The sequence below is a fragment of the Camarhynchus parvulus genome, chromosome 14 (genome assembly GCF_901933205.1).
Source record: "Camarhynchus parvulus chromosome 14, STF_HiC, whole genome shotgun sequence".
Classification (NCBI taxonomy): Eukaryota; Metazoa; Chordata; class Aves; order Passeriformes; family Thraupidae; genus Camarhynchus; species Camarhynchus parvulus.
In genome coordinates, this window is record NC_044584.1 from 8270829 (window position 1) to 8286138 (window position 15310).

The window sequence follows — 15310 nt, forward strand, 5'->3', positions numbered from 1 at the left end:
GGAATTCTTATATTCTGTTAGTTCTCTTTTTAAAGTTTTGGAATCTGAAATGTGACTGTGGTGAGCTAAAGTTAACCTGCGCTGGCCAAATTGTTCCTCTCTTCTGTTGTGCTTAGTGGAATGGGTTTTGTGGTCATGAGTTGAAATATTTGGAATATATCTGTGATCTTAAAGCTTGGCAGTTTTATTACATCAGGCTTTACAATAGTCATAAGTATGTGAGTTTTTCTTCGTGTCTAATTCCATCATCATGTAGATTTAGGTGTTATAACTCAAGTGGAGTAGAATGGTAGAAATTGCTCATTGAGTTCATGCTCAAGTCACAGAGTGACACAGAGAACTGTCTCACTCTGCACAAAACTCTGTTTCTGGCATCTTTAAAAATGCTCTTTCCTTGTGTTGGGAGATGGGGACTTATTTCAGGCAGTACTGGCTCCAGTGATCTTTAAATCCTTAGGACAGCACAACATGGTGTAGATCAGTATCCTGGTATAGATCCATTTCATTGCTGTTTCTCTGAAAATGAATTCTGCAAAGTTTTGGGCAACCTGGTAGAGAAGTTAGCTGGTAACACCAGATAAAATGGAAATTTGCCTGAATTCATCTGCCTCAGAATGCTTCTCTGTTTTGTCTTTTGAACACTGTATTGCTTCCCAGCAGACAGAGCAGGATTCAATGATGCTGACATAAAGGGATAGGTGGCTATTTTATCCTGCTTCCTTAGTTGTTCCCAACAGTGACTCTAGGTTGTTGCAGGGAGATTTTCTGAATTGTTTCCTTGAATGTATCAGGTGTGCTGTGTTGTCTTCAGGCAATAGCAAATTATCTTTTCTTCTTCAGATGAAAGCATGGAATAGTGTGGGAACCATTTGGTTCTACCCCTTTAATTATTTATAGGGAACAAACTCTAAGTTTATTTGCATGGATATGGATTAAGGGGTACGTGGAAAATTTCAGAAAGGAGATGTGTTCTCTGGAGGTTTCTTGTGTCTGATGTCAACCTCTAAAACTTTGCTAGAAGCAGGATTCAAAGACCTGATATTTTCCTCCCAAAGTACAATTTTGCACTTCAGCTTGATTGTGTTTGCCTTTCTGACTGCAGATTGGCTGCTGAATCCCATCTGTTTTGAAATTTTGGGGAAAAGTGTTTTGTTCCAGTAAAAACTTGAAAACTGGAAAGAGAAAGTGAGGTACAGGCAGGACCCCTGGTGCTTCATCATCAGGAGCAGCAGCTGTAATCAGCTGCCAGTAGATCAAAGCTGCTGAGATGGTCGATGGCAGCTATTAATAACTCCTGACTTGATGCTCTGCACCCTCCCAGCTCTGCTGAGCCTCCCCATGAGGTTTGGAAATGTTGACACCTGCATGACTCAGCTCACAAACAGAGCAAACTGCTGGGATGAGGCACCTTGGAGCCTCAGGTGTTTGAGATGTGGGAGAAACAGCCTCTGTAGGGGGTGAGGAGGGAAGGAAAAAGAAACTTGAGCATGTTTAAATCAGTGTGGCAGAAGGGTTGGAGCATCCTGGGAGCCTCTGGTGTGGATGGGCTGGGGAGGAGCACGGGAGAGCCAGGAGTGCTCAGCTGGGAGCATCCAGCAAAGCAAGCAGTGCACAGCTACTCCAGACAGAGCCTGGGGTGGCTGCAGAGAGGGGCAGTGATGGGTTTGAGCTGAAAAGGCCTGGCTGACACTTTTTGGAAGGCTGGTATGGCTGAAGTGTGGAAAACAGTCGAGATCACCAGCTAGCAGGGGATGTGCTGCTGTGGGTGCCCAGCAGACAGAGGGACACAGTCCCTGTGTGCTCCATCTCTGCTGGGGAGGCTCCAGGGATTGCTGTGGCCCAGGGGCTTCTGGGGTTTAACAAAGCCCTAGAGCACTCTGAGGGAAATGCATCCTCCTCCATTACATTTTGTGGGTTCTGCCTTTCAGCTTTGTTCATAAATCTTAACATTTGCACTATGAACCATGACTTTTTATCACAGTGTTTTCTCCTTTTTTCTTTTTTAAATTTTTTGCTACAGAGTACTGAATTTAACAAAATCTTTCTGTGTTCCCTAGAAGAGAACCCCTTAATAGTTTCTTTTTTCTTGTTTATCCTGCTTGCCTAAATCTGTTACCAGAAACACAATTTCTGACAAAACAAAGGAGGAAAAAAGGATGTTCATAACAGTTTTTTTTTTTTTTCCTTACTCTGGAAAGGGAGATTTCCCCATCCATTTCAGCAGCAGTCAGGAAGCTGTGGGGAAGATGGAGTGATAGAGATAATACAGTTAGAGAGAGGAGGAAACTGTGAGGGACTGGGAAGAAGATTTTGGGCTGAGGCAACAGCTTTTAACTCATTAAGGAGGTGAGGTCTCTGGTAGGTCCTCTGCTGGGAAGCTGCTGGAAAGAGCAGAGGGAATGTGAGAGGAGTGTGCAAGCTCGGGAGGGGGCTGTGTGTGAGGGTGGTGTCTGCTGGGAGGATGGAGTTAGGGCACACAGGGAGCTGTGCCCCAGCCCTTGCTGGGCTGGAGAGCTGCTGGGAGCACTGCACTGCCTGCAGCAGACATCGCCTGCATCACAGGCACCTTCCACAAACTGGGATACAGCAGGATGCTTTCATCCCAGATCATTTCAGAGGTGATGCTGCAGAAGAACCACTCCTGTCAGAGCCTGATGGGGCAGAGGACTGTAAGGCAAAGAAAGGCTGATGGGGAGCTTCTAAAATCCCCTTCAGTGATGCTGGATGAGAAAAGCTGGGTCTGTGATGCACGCACATGCAAACACATGGACATGCAGTTGCTTTCTCCACCCCAGAACTGCCCCAGCCCAATCCCCTCCTCCACAGGGCTCACGAGGCTGGGGAGGGGTTCAAGGAATCATTTTACAGAGTGTTGAATGTAAAGCACAGACAGATGCAAAGAAAAATGCAAAGAAAAATCTGAAATGGTGGCTGGAAAAGCAAGCAGGCTGTGTCAGCCCATTTCACGTGGTTAATGAAGTGTCACTCACCATCTCTTTAAAAATGTGTTTTGGAACTGGAGAGGGAATGAGTTTGTCCCTGGCCAGCCTGTTACAAATACTTTAACAGAAATGTAACTGTATTTCTATGGCAGAGTGAATTTTTGTTTTGATACTGGTCATATTAATAGTTTTCTTGACAATCTTGGTTTACTTTTACCACCTTAGCTCTCATTGCTTTTAGTTTCAAGCTAAATATGACAAAACAAAAAGCTTCTGTGTATGCAGCAGCCACTGTGAAAAAGCTTTGATGTGGAGTTTAGTGTTTGAAAAGTTAAATCCAGCTGCACAAAAGGGAGATAATCATAAATATAACTGCATTAATAGTGATTTTATTACAACACTCCTGGCTCCATACGAAACTTTAATGAAGAGAGATTTGCAAGGAAGACTCATGCTGACACCTTCAATGGTCTCCAGCATCTTTTACACTGAGAGATTTCCCCTGTCTGTGAGCACCATATGCACTCTAATCAGTTAATTGTGAGTCTGACAGTTTCAGCACATGAAATGCCATATGTTCTGTGGTTTTTTTCCATCACAGGCATTACTGGTCACCTCAAAACTCATTGAGGCCAAATATTGTCACGTTATCTGCCCCTGATAACTGCAGTGAATCTGCTGATGGTGAAACCTGGACCTTGCTGATTTTGTGGTGTGAAGTCATCAATCTGCTCCTTTCCTAGGGGATTTTACTCAGCAGCCACCCCTGTGCTTAAAGTGCTTAAATTTTACAGTGAATGCATTAAAATGTTAATTTGAGCATCTAACAGTTCTTCCTTGTCTTTCACCCAGCTTCCCCCATCAGCACTTCTCCAGGTTTTTTTTGCCTTTTTTTTTCTTCCCTTTGATCCACACTTTGTGTTTATCTTGCTCCTTTGCCACATTTCCTCTCTCCCTCAAAGGTAGATTGCTCCTTTACACAGCAGAAGGGGCTTCTGTGGTGATGGGAACTTTACAGACACGTTTCCTCCCACCTGTGCAAGGTACAGAGGAGTTTGTTTTAATTTTCACCTTTCTCCTGCCTACTTTCTCTATCTCTCTGCTGCCATCCAACCTTTTTTTGCTCAGTGACAACTTTTAGGAAGCAGTGAGATGATTACTGTGCTCACTTTGGATGTCCATAAGGAGCAAACTGGAATCACTAGAGCTTTCCTGCCACTCCAGAATGGCATATGTTGCACTTGCCCAGACTTCTGCTGTCACTGTAGCATCTCATCTGTGGCTCATGGGAGAAAACAGGCTCTCTCTAGAGATGGTGCTGAGATGCTCCACGCATCAGCTGCCACTGATTGCTGAACAGTCACAGGGCTGAACATCATCTTCTGACAAAGCAAACACCTTGTTGAAATAGCACTTTGAACCCAAAGCTTTGGCATCTCTTGGCAGACTCGAGCCTTCCCAGGAACCACTGAGGTTCTCAGCATTTGTTTTTCTTTGCTAAAGGAGAGCAGGTCAGGCCTGTGTGCTCTGGCAGTCCTGCAGAATGGATTATCTTGGATCTCTGCTCTTTCACGTGTTTCATCTTCCCTCAGACCTGAGTGACCTTATTGAGTCAGTGAGTCATTTGTTTCCTCCCCTCCCTTTTACACCTGCCAGTGGCTGTGTTTTGGGAGAACACCTGGCAAATAATCATCATATAAATGAGGAAGTCAAGTCACCAAGAGGTTTAATGATTTGTTAAAGGTGACAGTCCCTGCCCTGTGGAAGGACAGTGACTCTTAAAACTAATTGATGCTGCAGCAGATCCCGTCTCTGTGTATCTGAGACTTTTTGTTTGGTCAAACTAGATTTTAAAACTCAGTTGCTCCTAATTTTTTTGAGGAGATTGCTCATTTTGGATCTGTCCTGAAAGTCAGTAATTGATCAAGAGAAGCAGTCCGTGGCACTTCCTTACACTGGAGATATTCTGCAAAACCAGCATTGTTTTCACTACAGGGAGATTGCTGCAGCTATTTTTAGTGTATGGATGCTCTGAGAGTTTAAGAATGGCTTTAAGTCAGCAGTTTCCAGGGACCACAGCTAACTGGAAGCAACCTCCATCATTCTCAGGAATGAGAATGTCCTGTCACCAACTTGCATGGGGTGAATCATTAACTGAGACAACTTCTCTAGCCTGTGAAAAGCTGCCCTGTGGACAAGCCCTAGAAAAATACCCCCAGCTGCAAACACACCAGCAGCCTCAAGGACACTTCTACCTCTTGGCTGCACATTGAAGTGCAGAGGACAGAAAAACATTTTCCAGCTCTGCAGCTCTCGTGTTCTTCAAGTGCAGTAAGGACAGGGATAGACAATTGTCATTGCTCTCACCTCTTGCTGAAAGTCACACTTCTGGTGCAGATGCAGTCAGGGGAACTCTGCCCTTTGTTCTCTTGCTGGGTCACATCTTGACTCTGTCATGCCAAGATGTGCAGCAATGATAAATACAACCAATCAGTGCAGGGAGCTCAGGGTGGGCTCTGGCTGTCTGAGTGCTTCAAGCCTGCAGGGAGCACACCCAGCCTAGCTGAGACTGTGCTGAAATCATCATCCTGCTGTCCAGGTTTGCTGCTCAGAGGGTGTGGGAATGGTCCTCTGCTTAGGCTCTAAGTACTCACTTCAACCCTGGCAGATTGCTAGGTGCCAGGAACAGAAAGATCTTCCCTTCTTCCCAACAATGCTCCAGTTAAAATGCTCTTGGTACGAACAAATCCTCCCATAGCCTCTTCTGGTGCTGTTGTGAATAACCAAACACAAAAGAGGCTTGACCTAAGGAATTTGGATTAGCATCAGATGTCCCTGGCTGTAGGAAACATGAGCAGCAGATGAACTGTGTCTAAATTCCTACACAAGATTTAAAATTGGGTTCTTTCTCACTGATGTATTGGAAAGAGCGGATAACTGAGGTGCAGTTATGAGTCACATTTGCCACAATAGAACAGGGGAGAGCATTTCATGAGATGCTGAGAGCCTTCAAATGCTTTACACTGGAGAGCCTGCATGTCTGTGCTGAGAGATACAGGCTCTGCAATTAGGTGTCCTTAGGTGGAGGAGGAAGCAGGAATACATTTGAAATGGGAGCAGTGGCCCCATCCACAGCAAAGGCATGGCACAAAAGAGCTGCTTCTGTGCAGTGTGGTGCAAATCCCCTCCTGCTGCAAGGAGCAGCTGGGGAGCAGGGGCTGAACTGAGGCAGAAGCAGAGCAGGGATGGCATGTCCCTTCCCTCTGAGGCAGAAGACAGAAAAAGGCAAATTAAGTCTCTTTGGGGAATGCATTAGGAATGGATAGCTTCCAGCTTTTCAGAGGGAAGGCTTTGAAAGAGTAGAAGCATGTTCTTAATGTTGGTTTCCATCACTTGCTGCTGTAGGCAGTGTGGAGGGATGAATGGGAAGCAGTAGAGAGATTGCTGGGCAAATTTTTCTAGAACTTGCACCATTTTCCAATGTTGCTTTCCACAATTGCAGAATTGTTTGGTTTTCTGCAACATTAGAGAAACCTTCAACATTAGGACTACTGCTTTCTGTGTTTAATTTAGAGATTTAACCTCTATGAATCTCTTCCAAGCTGGAAAGTTGTGGTGATTTGAGATAGCACTGATCTGATCCACGTGCCTTGTGCAGCTACAGCCCAGGTCACTGCTGTGCCACACATCTGCTTTGCCTTGGGCAGGAATGGTTAAAGTTTCCTAACAACTTCCAAGGGATATGGTCCCTTTCTGGAATGAGCTGATGGATCTCCTGGCTGGCAGTGCCACATCCTCCAAAGCACTTCCAGCCCACAGTTTCCTGTAGTGGGTGGTGGGTGTTTGTGTGGCTCAACCACCAGATAAATATTTTGGTACCTGACTCTGTAGGAATTGAAGAATTTGGATAAATGGGAGAATTGGCCAGGACTGATCAGTTTGTCTCCAAACTAGAAGCTGGGCTTGTCCAGGTTGTGTTTCCCAGAGGGGTCTCAGGCCAGGGCTTCTCATCTCTTGAACTCTTGGTGAATCAATCAGGCTCAGGCCAATAATGTCTCCTGTTTGTTAGAACTGCTACTTAGGCACCTCCTCACATCAATGAAAGCTTTAACAGCCCATGGAGACCAAGCAACTTTGGGGAGAAAAGGAATAAATATCTCCTGAAAAAAAGTAAAAGCTAAGATTACACATCAGGATAAAGTTTTACACAGAAATTTTACCTGTTCCCTAGCTCTGAGTTGTATTAGTGAGATTAAACAGTGCTTTTCTGGGAGTCTTGAGATGTTCTCAACTTGTTGAGATTTGTTGATTTTTATAATCATTGGATTTGAATTCTGTGATTTGTAGTGCTTCATTTCAGAATAATTGCATAATCACTGCTTAATTTAAGATTTAAAGTGTGTAGTTGTAAATGTTTTCGTGTCATCTTTTAATTCATGATGATGGTGACCTGTAGGAGTGAATTATATTTTTAATTATTATTTTCTGTTTAAAAACAGAAAAAAAATTTCTGTTTAAAAAAATCCTGTAAAGATTCCAAGGGTTTCCTGTAGGGCCTCCACATAGGCTCAGCACAGTTGTGGCCACTGCATTTCTGTGGGGTCCAGCTACAGAGTTTTATTGAAATCCTGTTACCAAATAGTTTTAACATATAAACAGAAAAAATGCTTTGAGAAAACAACATCAACACAAGCTTGTTCCCATGCTCTTGTGGATCCCAACAGTCCTGCTATTTACAGTTTGCAAGGATTATAAGATCCACTTTTATGCACTTAATACTTTGGTAATTGTGGCAATTAGAACAACAGTAGTTGCTGTCTTGGTTTTCTTTTTAAAGATTGATTCTTTATTTTGGCCTTAATTACAAGGAGTAGAAGAGGTGTTTCTTCAGGGAACTAATTAGTCTAAAAGGCCTGGTTCAGCTAGTGCCTGAGCAGTTTGTCGAATGGGGCCTAAATGCAAGTGCCAATTGCAGTTGTTTTGTTTCAGAACATCCATAATTGGTCACTCTCAGTACCTCTCCACCTTAGGAGTTGTGTTTGCTCCCATCTGTTCACCCAGCCTTTCACCATGGCCTGGGCTGTCCAGAGGCTGCAGCACCTCCCTTTCCTCAGCCTGGTTTGTGTTAAGGTCATGAATTTGAGCATGGCACCATTGCCAGTCCAAACTTGAACAGAATTCAAAGGAAGGTGCATAGGTTTCTCTCTTTATTTTTCTCTTTTTCTTTTTCACTCCAGTGTGACCAGCCTACTAATATTTGGATAAGGCTGGGGGCAGAGTAAGTGAAAAACCCAGCAGTTCTCACCATGCTGTGAATGAAAACTAAGCTGTTGATATAGATCTCCTCTGTCCAAGGGTGGTCCAGGTAAATTGTAAGGAACAATTCTGCTTTCTCAGAGACTTTGCAATTTATCTATTTGCTTTAATCAGTGTTAATGTCAAATGTGCTTTGATGGTGCTAAAAGCTTTTCAGCAAAACAAACTCGAAGTCAAGAGTTGTGGAGAAAGCCATGATCTCCCTGTAATGCAAGTTGTAACATTTTTCTTTTGGATTTTATTTATGCTGTTTAATAAAAGAGGCAGTGCTGCAGAGCACACGTGCCATGAATCCAGCTGTGGTGACAGCATCATGGCTATGAAATGCATGGCACATCGATTGACATATTGATGTGATTTATGGTTTCAATTTGTTTAAACGGCTCTAATGGCTGCAGTTTTGACAGATGTACGCTCAGATTTCTAGTTCTGTTCAAGCCCACATTAAAAACACAACTGATTCCTGGCTTAAGACATTGATTTTTATCTATTCTGTGTTCCTGTGCCTGTGTTCCACACGTCAGATTCCCAAATGGGGTTTATGTGGCATCGACTTCACTTCTTGTCAGAAAATTGTTGAGACAGTTCATTTTCATTGAAAAGCTGATTCTTGGAAGAGTTGCTAAACCTAAATATTTTTCATTTTTAAAGGAAATCAACACAAACCTCGAAATATTATATGTTATAGTATTAATGGTGTATAAAAGCCCAATGAGATCTTCAGAAACCATGAACAGAGTAATGACTTTGTAGAGATTATTTTAAGTAGAATATCATGTGTAATGGGAGAGGATTTGAGGCTTCTTTGTATAAAGGTTACCACTGTACATTATTTATACACAAAGACATGATGAGTGTCTGTATCTGTATTAATTATTGAAGTACTTATTGAGAGCCCATAAACTCTGAACTTTTTCATAAAATCTAGGCTGTGCAGTGCAGCTGGGATCTGACCTGATGGTAGAGACCCTAAACCAGTGATCTTTGTGGCAGATATTATTGCTCAGCCCCTTGTTACCAGCCCCACCTTTGGCAACTCTCAATCTCATTAACATATGGAGGCAGAGTTCTTCACTTTCTGGTTTATTCCCTTTTACAAGAGGTCATTTAATGAGTGAAAATGCAGCCTTAGGATAGGTCAGCCCCCTGGTATCTCAGATAAAATGTGTGCTCCTTTGACCTCCATGGGTCCAGTTCCACCTTAGCAAAATGAGGTGTTGGTTTCTGAAGAGGTCTGTGACATTTGCATGAGGGAAGGTGACAGGGACAGCAACAGTGACATCTGCAGTGACAGCCCCTGTTCCTCTGGGGGGGAACACACCAGCAGTGACTGATGTTCATTAGTTATTTGCCTTGCACACATGTGGGTGTGAAGGGGCAGGAGCTCCCCACTTGCTGAAATGAGACACTCCTTCTTCAAAAAGCCTGGGCTGGGGGTACCTGGCCCCCAAAGCTGCTCCTGCTTGGAGGGGATGGATGCTGCCTTTGCTCTGAGGGGATTGCTCTGTACTGTGTGCCTAAAGATCATCTGAGTGTACCTAATTGTGTCTCAGCTGCAGCATGGCAGCCTGCAGAGCTGCTGAAAAGAGAGGAGTTGTTGGCATTATGGATGGTATTTATTTAAAGCTGCTCATTGTGCTTGGCAGAGGCTGCCTGGGGTGGGGAGGGGGGGGGCTGTGATGAGTGCAAAACTACCTATGCAGATGGATTTAATTCCTGGGAATGTGTACAGCTGTATAAAATACATGGTGAGTCTCAAATTCTTTCGACATACGTGGTACCAAACACATCCAAGCTTGTTTGAAAGTGTCAGTTAATTATTTTCATGTATTATTACTCCCAAAAGGCACAATGTAAATTCACATGTACATATATATAAGTGTTCCTAGGAAAGCATGTCTAAAGAGCTCTAAATGAGTGATTTTATGCTCTCAAAACAATAATGTCCCAGCCTAATTCTACAGGCTTTTTATTGCTTTGCTGTTTAGGTCCATTTTTGAAGACAGTGAGACCATCACAGCTGTATAGAGAAATGACATTTATCTTCCCAATGCAGTGTGACCTTCTCATTCATAAGTGGAGGCATTTCCTTTCAGGATAATGAGCACCTTTTTATTTAGGCCAGGCAGGATCCACAGTCCTTGTGCAATTCCTACAGCCCATCGACACTGTACACATTACTGCAATTATTGTGGATATTATTTTCTGCTACATTCCACTTGCTCTTTGGATTATGCTTTTTTTCTGGCCAGCAAAGGGGACAGAGAAAAGGAAAGGTCACACTCAAGTCCTCATGAATATCTGGAGGCTACTGCATGGCACAAATACAACAACTCCTACAGCAAATGTACAGTTATATAGCCTTCCTCTGTGGCCTCTTGCACCAGGGACAAAGGAGCTGCCATTGCCCTGGGTCAGGCACTTTTAGGCACAGGTAAATCTGTGTACTGTTATCTGCTAGGTTAAGAAGAAAGAAAATTGAAGCATGCAAAGAAGCTAAAAAACCCAAGTGTTGACAATTCTTATTTGTAAGTATTTGTGTGAGAGAGCTCTCTGTCATGCTCCGTGGTGCTTTTCCACCAGGAGCCTCTGGAGCAGAGCTCCCAGCCCTGAGCATCCCACTGTGCCATGGAGGAGTGGTTCTACACAGCCTGCACCTGGCAGGAGCGAATAACTGAGATTATCTTGGCATATGTCCTGACTTCTTCCCTTCCCCTGCCAAGTGGAGATCTCTCATGTTTCTATAGCACAGTTTTGCTCAACAGGCATTCAGGAGTGAGGAAACTCAAAGGTTTCTAATGGGACCATCAGGCACTTTCACCTTTTGCCTTGTCAGGCTGCATTTGCTGGAGCAAGAAGCAATTGTGAGTTGCTGGATTGCTTTCCTGAAATGAGTTGCTGTTCACTCAGAGAAGATAAACGCCCACATCTCAGAAATATCATCCTGTCTGGCATCTTTGGCAGCCTCAGCAGAAGGGCCAAGGGAAACAAATGGACCACGTGTAAGATAAAATCACAGTGCTCCCTCTGGAGTTAATTCTTTCAGCCCAAAACTGAGCAGCACTGATGGGGCAACATGTGGAAATATTCCCTTCTCTTCCTGCTGCTCAGTTCTGGGATAAACACAGGGCTTCAATCCTGGCTTCATTAACCCTCCACTTTGCCCTCTCCTGCAGCATCTTACAATGAGAATTAAACTGAGGGCTGGCAAACACAGAATATGTACCAGGCTTGTGCAGTGCAAGGATGTTCTTTACTTGCTCTGATCCTGTCTCTGCAGGGGTTTTGCTTTTACTTCTTGCAAATCCATTCCAAAATTTCATTTTTGTTTTTTAAGTAGCGCAAGATATTCACTGCTGAAGTTTAAAAATTTGGATTTCAGGCCATTTTGATAGCTTTCTCCTCCTTCCTACACAAGGAAACAATGGATTTGGAGAAAGCTGTAAATCTGTTCAGAGCTGCAGTGGGATCAGCCTCCATCTCCACAGAGGAGAAGGTTCTGAGGAGGTCCTGGCTGCTCACTGGCAAGATCTGCCATGGAGTTGCAAGGAAAATACTTTGCAGGAGTAGAGGAGGTCTTTAATGCTAGTCAGACTCCTTGGGAGGGGAAACCAGAAGATTTTCTGCTCCTTGGATTCTCTGAGAGCCTTCTTCAGTCTTGAAAGAAGGAGCATAGGATTAAGAGGAGTAATTAAAAAGATGCCAGAGAGCTGGAGATGGGATGTTGTGTGCAGTCAGACTAGCTGTGGGAGAGAGGAGGAGAGTGAGCAGACACTTGGAACAAGAGCTGTGAAATAAGCTCCAGCTATTTTGAGAAAGTGATTATTCAATATTTAAAAAGTAGATTTTTAGAGATTTCCCTGCAAATGCTTTTCAGAAACTGGATCCTCTCTGGGTGTGACTCAGATTCCTCCAGCTCTGGTGTTCATTGACACGAGTATTTTCACTTCTGTTATGATGTGGATGGCTGCTTAACTTTAATAGTTTTGAGGCCACTCCTGTTTTGGATGGCTCTTGGCACAAGAGGGCTGCAGAAACACTTCCAGTGCTTTTCTTTATGCTGCACTTCATATGTTCAATCTGATATGGAGGAAAGACTAGAAATTAGTCCAAGGTGCCCACAGAAGCTTGACTTTGCAGCTACTGATAACATAAAAGCCTTCTTCAAGTTGTGGGTGTGAGGGGACTTCCAGGGCATCCCTAGCTCCAGGTCTGTGTGCCTGTTCCCATCCCTGATCATTCACTCCTCTGGAAAACCAGAGGCAGAAATGGATTTGCACATTTCATACCTTTGAATGTCTTCATGTCTCCTTATCCCTCCTTCCCACACCCCATCTTTTTCTATTTCTTTATATTTTTACCACATTTCTTCTACCTTGTCAGCCACCTCCTTCCCAACAGACCATTAAGCAATAACAAGAGAAAACAAAAAAAACCCCTTGCTGTTTCCTTCAAGTGCCTGCCTTGCATTTGCTGCCTATTTATAGCTGATTCATTTAAACCACAGTGGCAGTCAATCAGAAATGTGGTGAATCCTTCTTTCAAGAGCATGCCAAGAAAGGATCTTTTTAGTTTTCTTGCTTTATTTATGATTTTTGCTGGAGCCTCTACAGTGAGCCTAAATTCCATTGGGATTTATTTATTTTGAATAAATTCTCAGATGAAAGTAGAATGGTTTTGTTCCTCTTCTTAGAAGTTACAGGAGCATGACCATGGTGTGCAAGGATGTTTGATTTTATTTGAGGGTATTTTACACCTTTTTTTTTCTTCCAGTTGGAATCTTGGAGGATTTTTTTACTTTTTCAGTGTAAGGAATGTCTTTGGATATAGAAGCTGTTAACCTCTGGTTTTTTTCCTTCCAGTCTTTTTCCCTTAAACTTCAGGCAAATTTTGCCTCTAATCTCTTTGTAGTACAAACCTGATGGGGTAAAATATTCTACCTGGAAATTATGACTGTCCATGTGGCCTTGCAAAGTTCACGTGTTCTTTGAGCTTTGGTTTCTGCTTTTATTGAGCAGCTTGGTGCTAATCTGCTTCAGCCCTTCATGGGTTTGTACTGGCATATCCCAAACAACGAGGCAGGAGCTGTGGGTGAGACACTTGTACTCCACAGGGGAGAGGTTGCACAAGACCCACATTAATAAACTCAGCCTGGCACATTCTGAGATGTGGAGCACTGACTGGATTTCTGAAGTGTCTGCAGGAAAGCTGGGAGACACTGATTTGTGCAATACCTGGAAATGGAAGGGCTGCACTTCTCCTTCAAGGGGAGGAGATCTTTGGTGTGAGGAGGTCTGTGTTGGGAAAAGATACTTGGCAGTTTTCTTCTAATATTGCAAATCACTTGTAGACATGAAGGTTGTTTTGCTTTCCCAAAACAGGTTTAAAAAGAAAATACTGTTTGAAACTGGTCTCTGCATTTGCCAGAGCCTCTGCAAAAAGGTGTTAGCAGCAGTAACTGTGCTAGTTTGGGGTTTTCCCCCTTGTTTGTTCTCCCCTCACTGCCCTTTGATTTTATGCCATGATACCCTGGCAGGACAAGCAGGATGAGGCAGAGTCATCTGGAGGGCTGACTCAGAAAACAGGTATAAAATTCCAAAAGAAATTCCTGCTTGGCCTCAAACATGAATTTTCTGTGTCAAAGAGTCTGCTAACGTTGCCTTGGTGCAAATTGTACAGGAAAATGAAGGTACAGGGTAAAGAAGGACAATTATTCTGTTTGTTTTTCCATCTCACTGCCCATGATAGAATTTGATTCTATGCTCTGAACCCTCCTAGGTCAGTTGTGTTTAGAGCAGCCAGCACAGATCAGCTGTGCTAAGCACACTGACATTTGGAAATCCCTGTCTGGAAGGGGAATTGAGAAATGAGCTTCTGCTAATTATAATAGCTATGTTTAAAATGGGATGTTTGCTTTATTCAGCAAAATCCAACTATGCACCCAGACTAGAGGCTGGAAATGCTCTGGCAGCAGAGGAGACAGGTCCTCAACACACACATTGCCAGGGTGGAAGCAGGGGCAAGGCAAGCACTGCTTTGTCAGAGCAAACATTGCACAATCTTGTCCTGGGGGTGGATGTTGTTACCTAGCAACTTCCAAGAGCGTTTGAAATTTGTTGGAGCCCCTCCGAGGCTCAGGCACTCTCCCCACTGTTCTGCTGGATGCCAAAACCACTCTGGCTGTAATTTCCCAAGGCAAGGATGGTGCTGGCTGAAACCCCTCCTTGACCTTTATTTGAGCTGGGACAACCTATGCAGTAGGGCTGAGAACTAGAACAGAAACCAAACTTGATTAGAGTTAACAAAAAAAGTTTGATTTGGACACAGATCTCCACTTCTCAACGTTGTTTCCTGGCTGGCTCACAACACAAGGTTGCCCAAGGAAGTGTGCCCACATGCCTGAGAGCTCCTGTTGGGAGTGTGTATCTGCTATGTGATATCATAGCAGATATCACAGGGACAGAGCTCACAGCACCATTAAAGATGTCTTTTCTGAACTATCACCATCATCACCAGCCTTGGGCTGCTCGAAGGAAGGCACTGGTCCACTCAGGAGTGTAAGGTCAGTAAGAGTTGCTCAGTAGCCTTGTTTTAGCAGTTAAAAGATTATTAACTGTGATATTAATGGACTTGAATAAGAAAACTATAGCTGTGCCACTGATTAACTTATGATAGTTTTTGTTTCATCCAGCAGTGACCACAGATCATCTTTTTGGGCTCTCATCCATACCCCACACTCTCTTCCTCACTTGCACTTGGGGCAGAGGCTTTCCACCCATACTGCTTTTGTCTGAATTTCTATTCAGATTCTAGCTGTATTGTAAGCCTTTTGTAAACTCTCCCAAGTGCTGGTGTTCTCTCCAAAGACACTGGCCATCCACTGCTCTCTTCAGAAGCACTGACACCCTAAGGCCATGGGCTGTAGAGCCCTCTCCTTTCTCGGCAAACAGGAATATTTTCCAGGTATTCAACTGTCAGCTCAGTGGAAAGAAAATGTTGCTTTATGGTTGGTAGACTTGACAATAACTCTTTATCCCTTTAAATTAAAAGTG

General features: G+C 43.7%; 1 protein-coding gene across 2 annotated transcripts in view; it reads left to right on the forward strand.

Moving 5' to 3' along the window:
* MAD1L1 (mitotic arrest deficient 1 like 1) overlaps window positions 1–15310 on the forward strand; it is a 351010-nt gene that overhangs the window by 144618 nt on the left and 191082 nt on the right. The gene's annotated exons all lie outside the window — the stretch shown is intronic.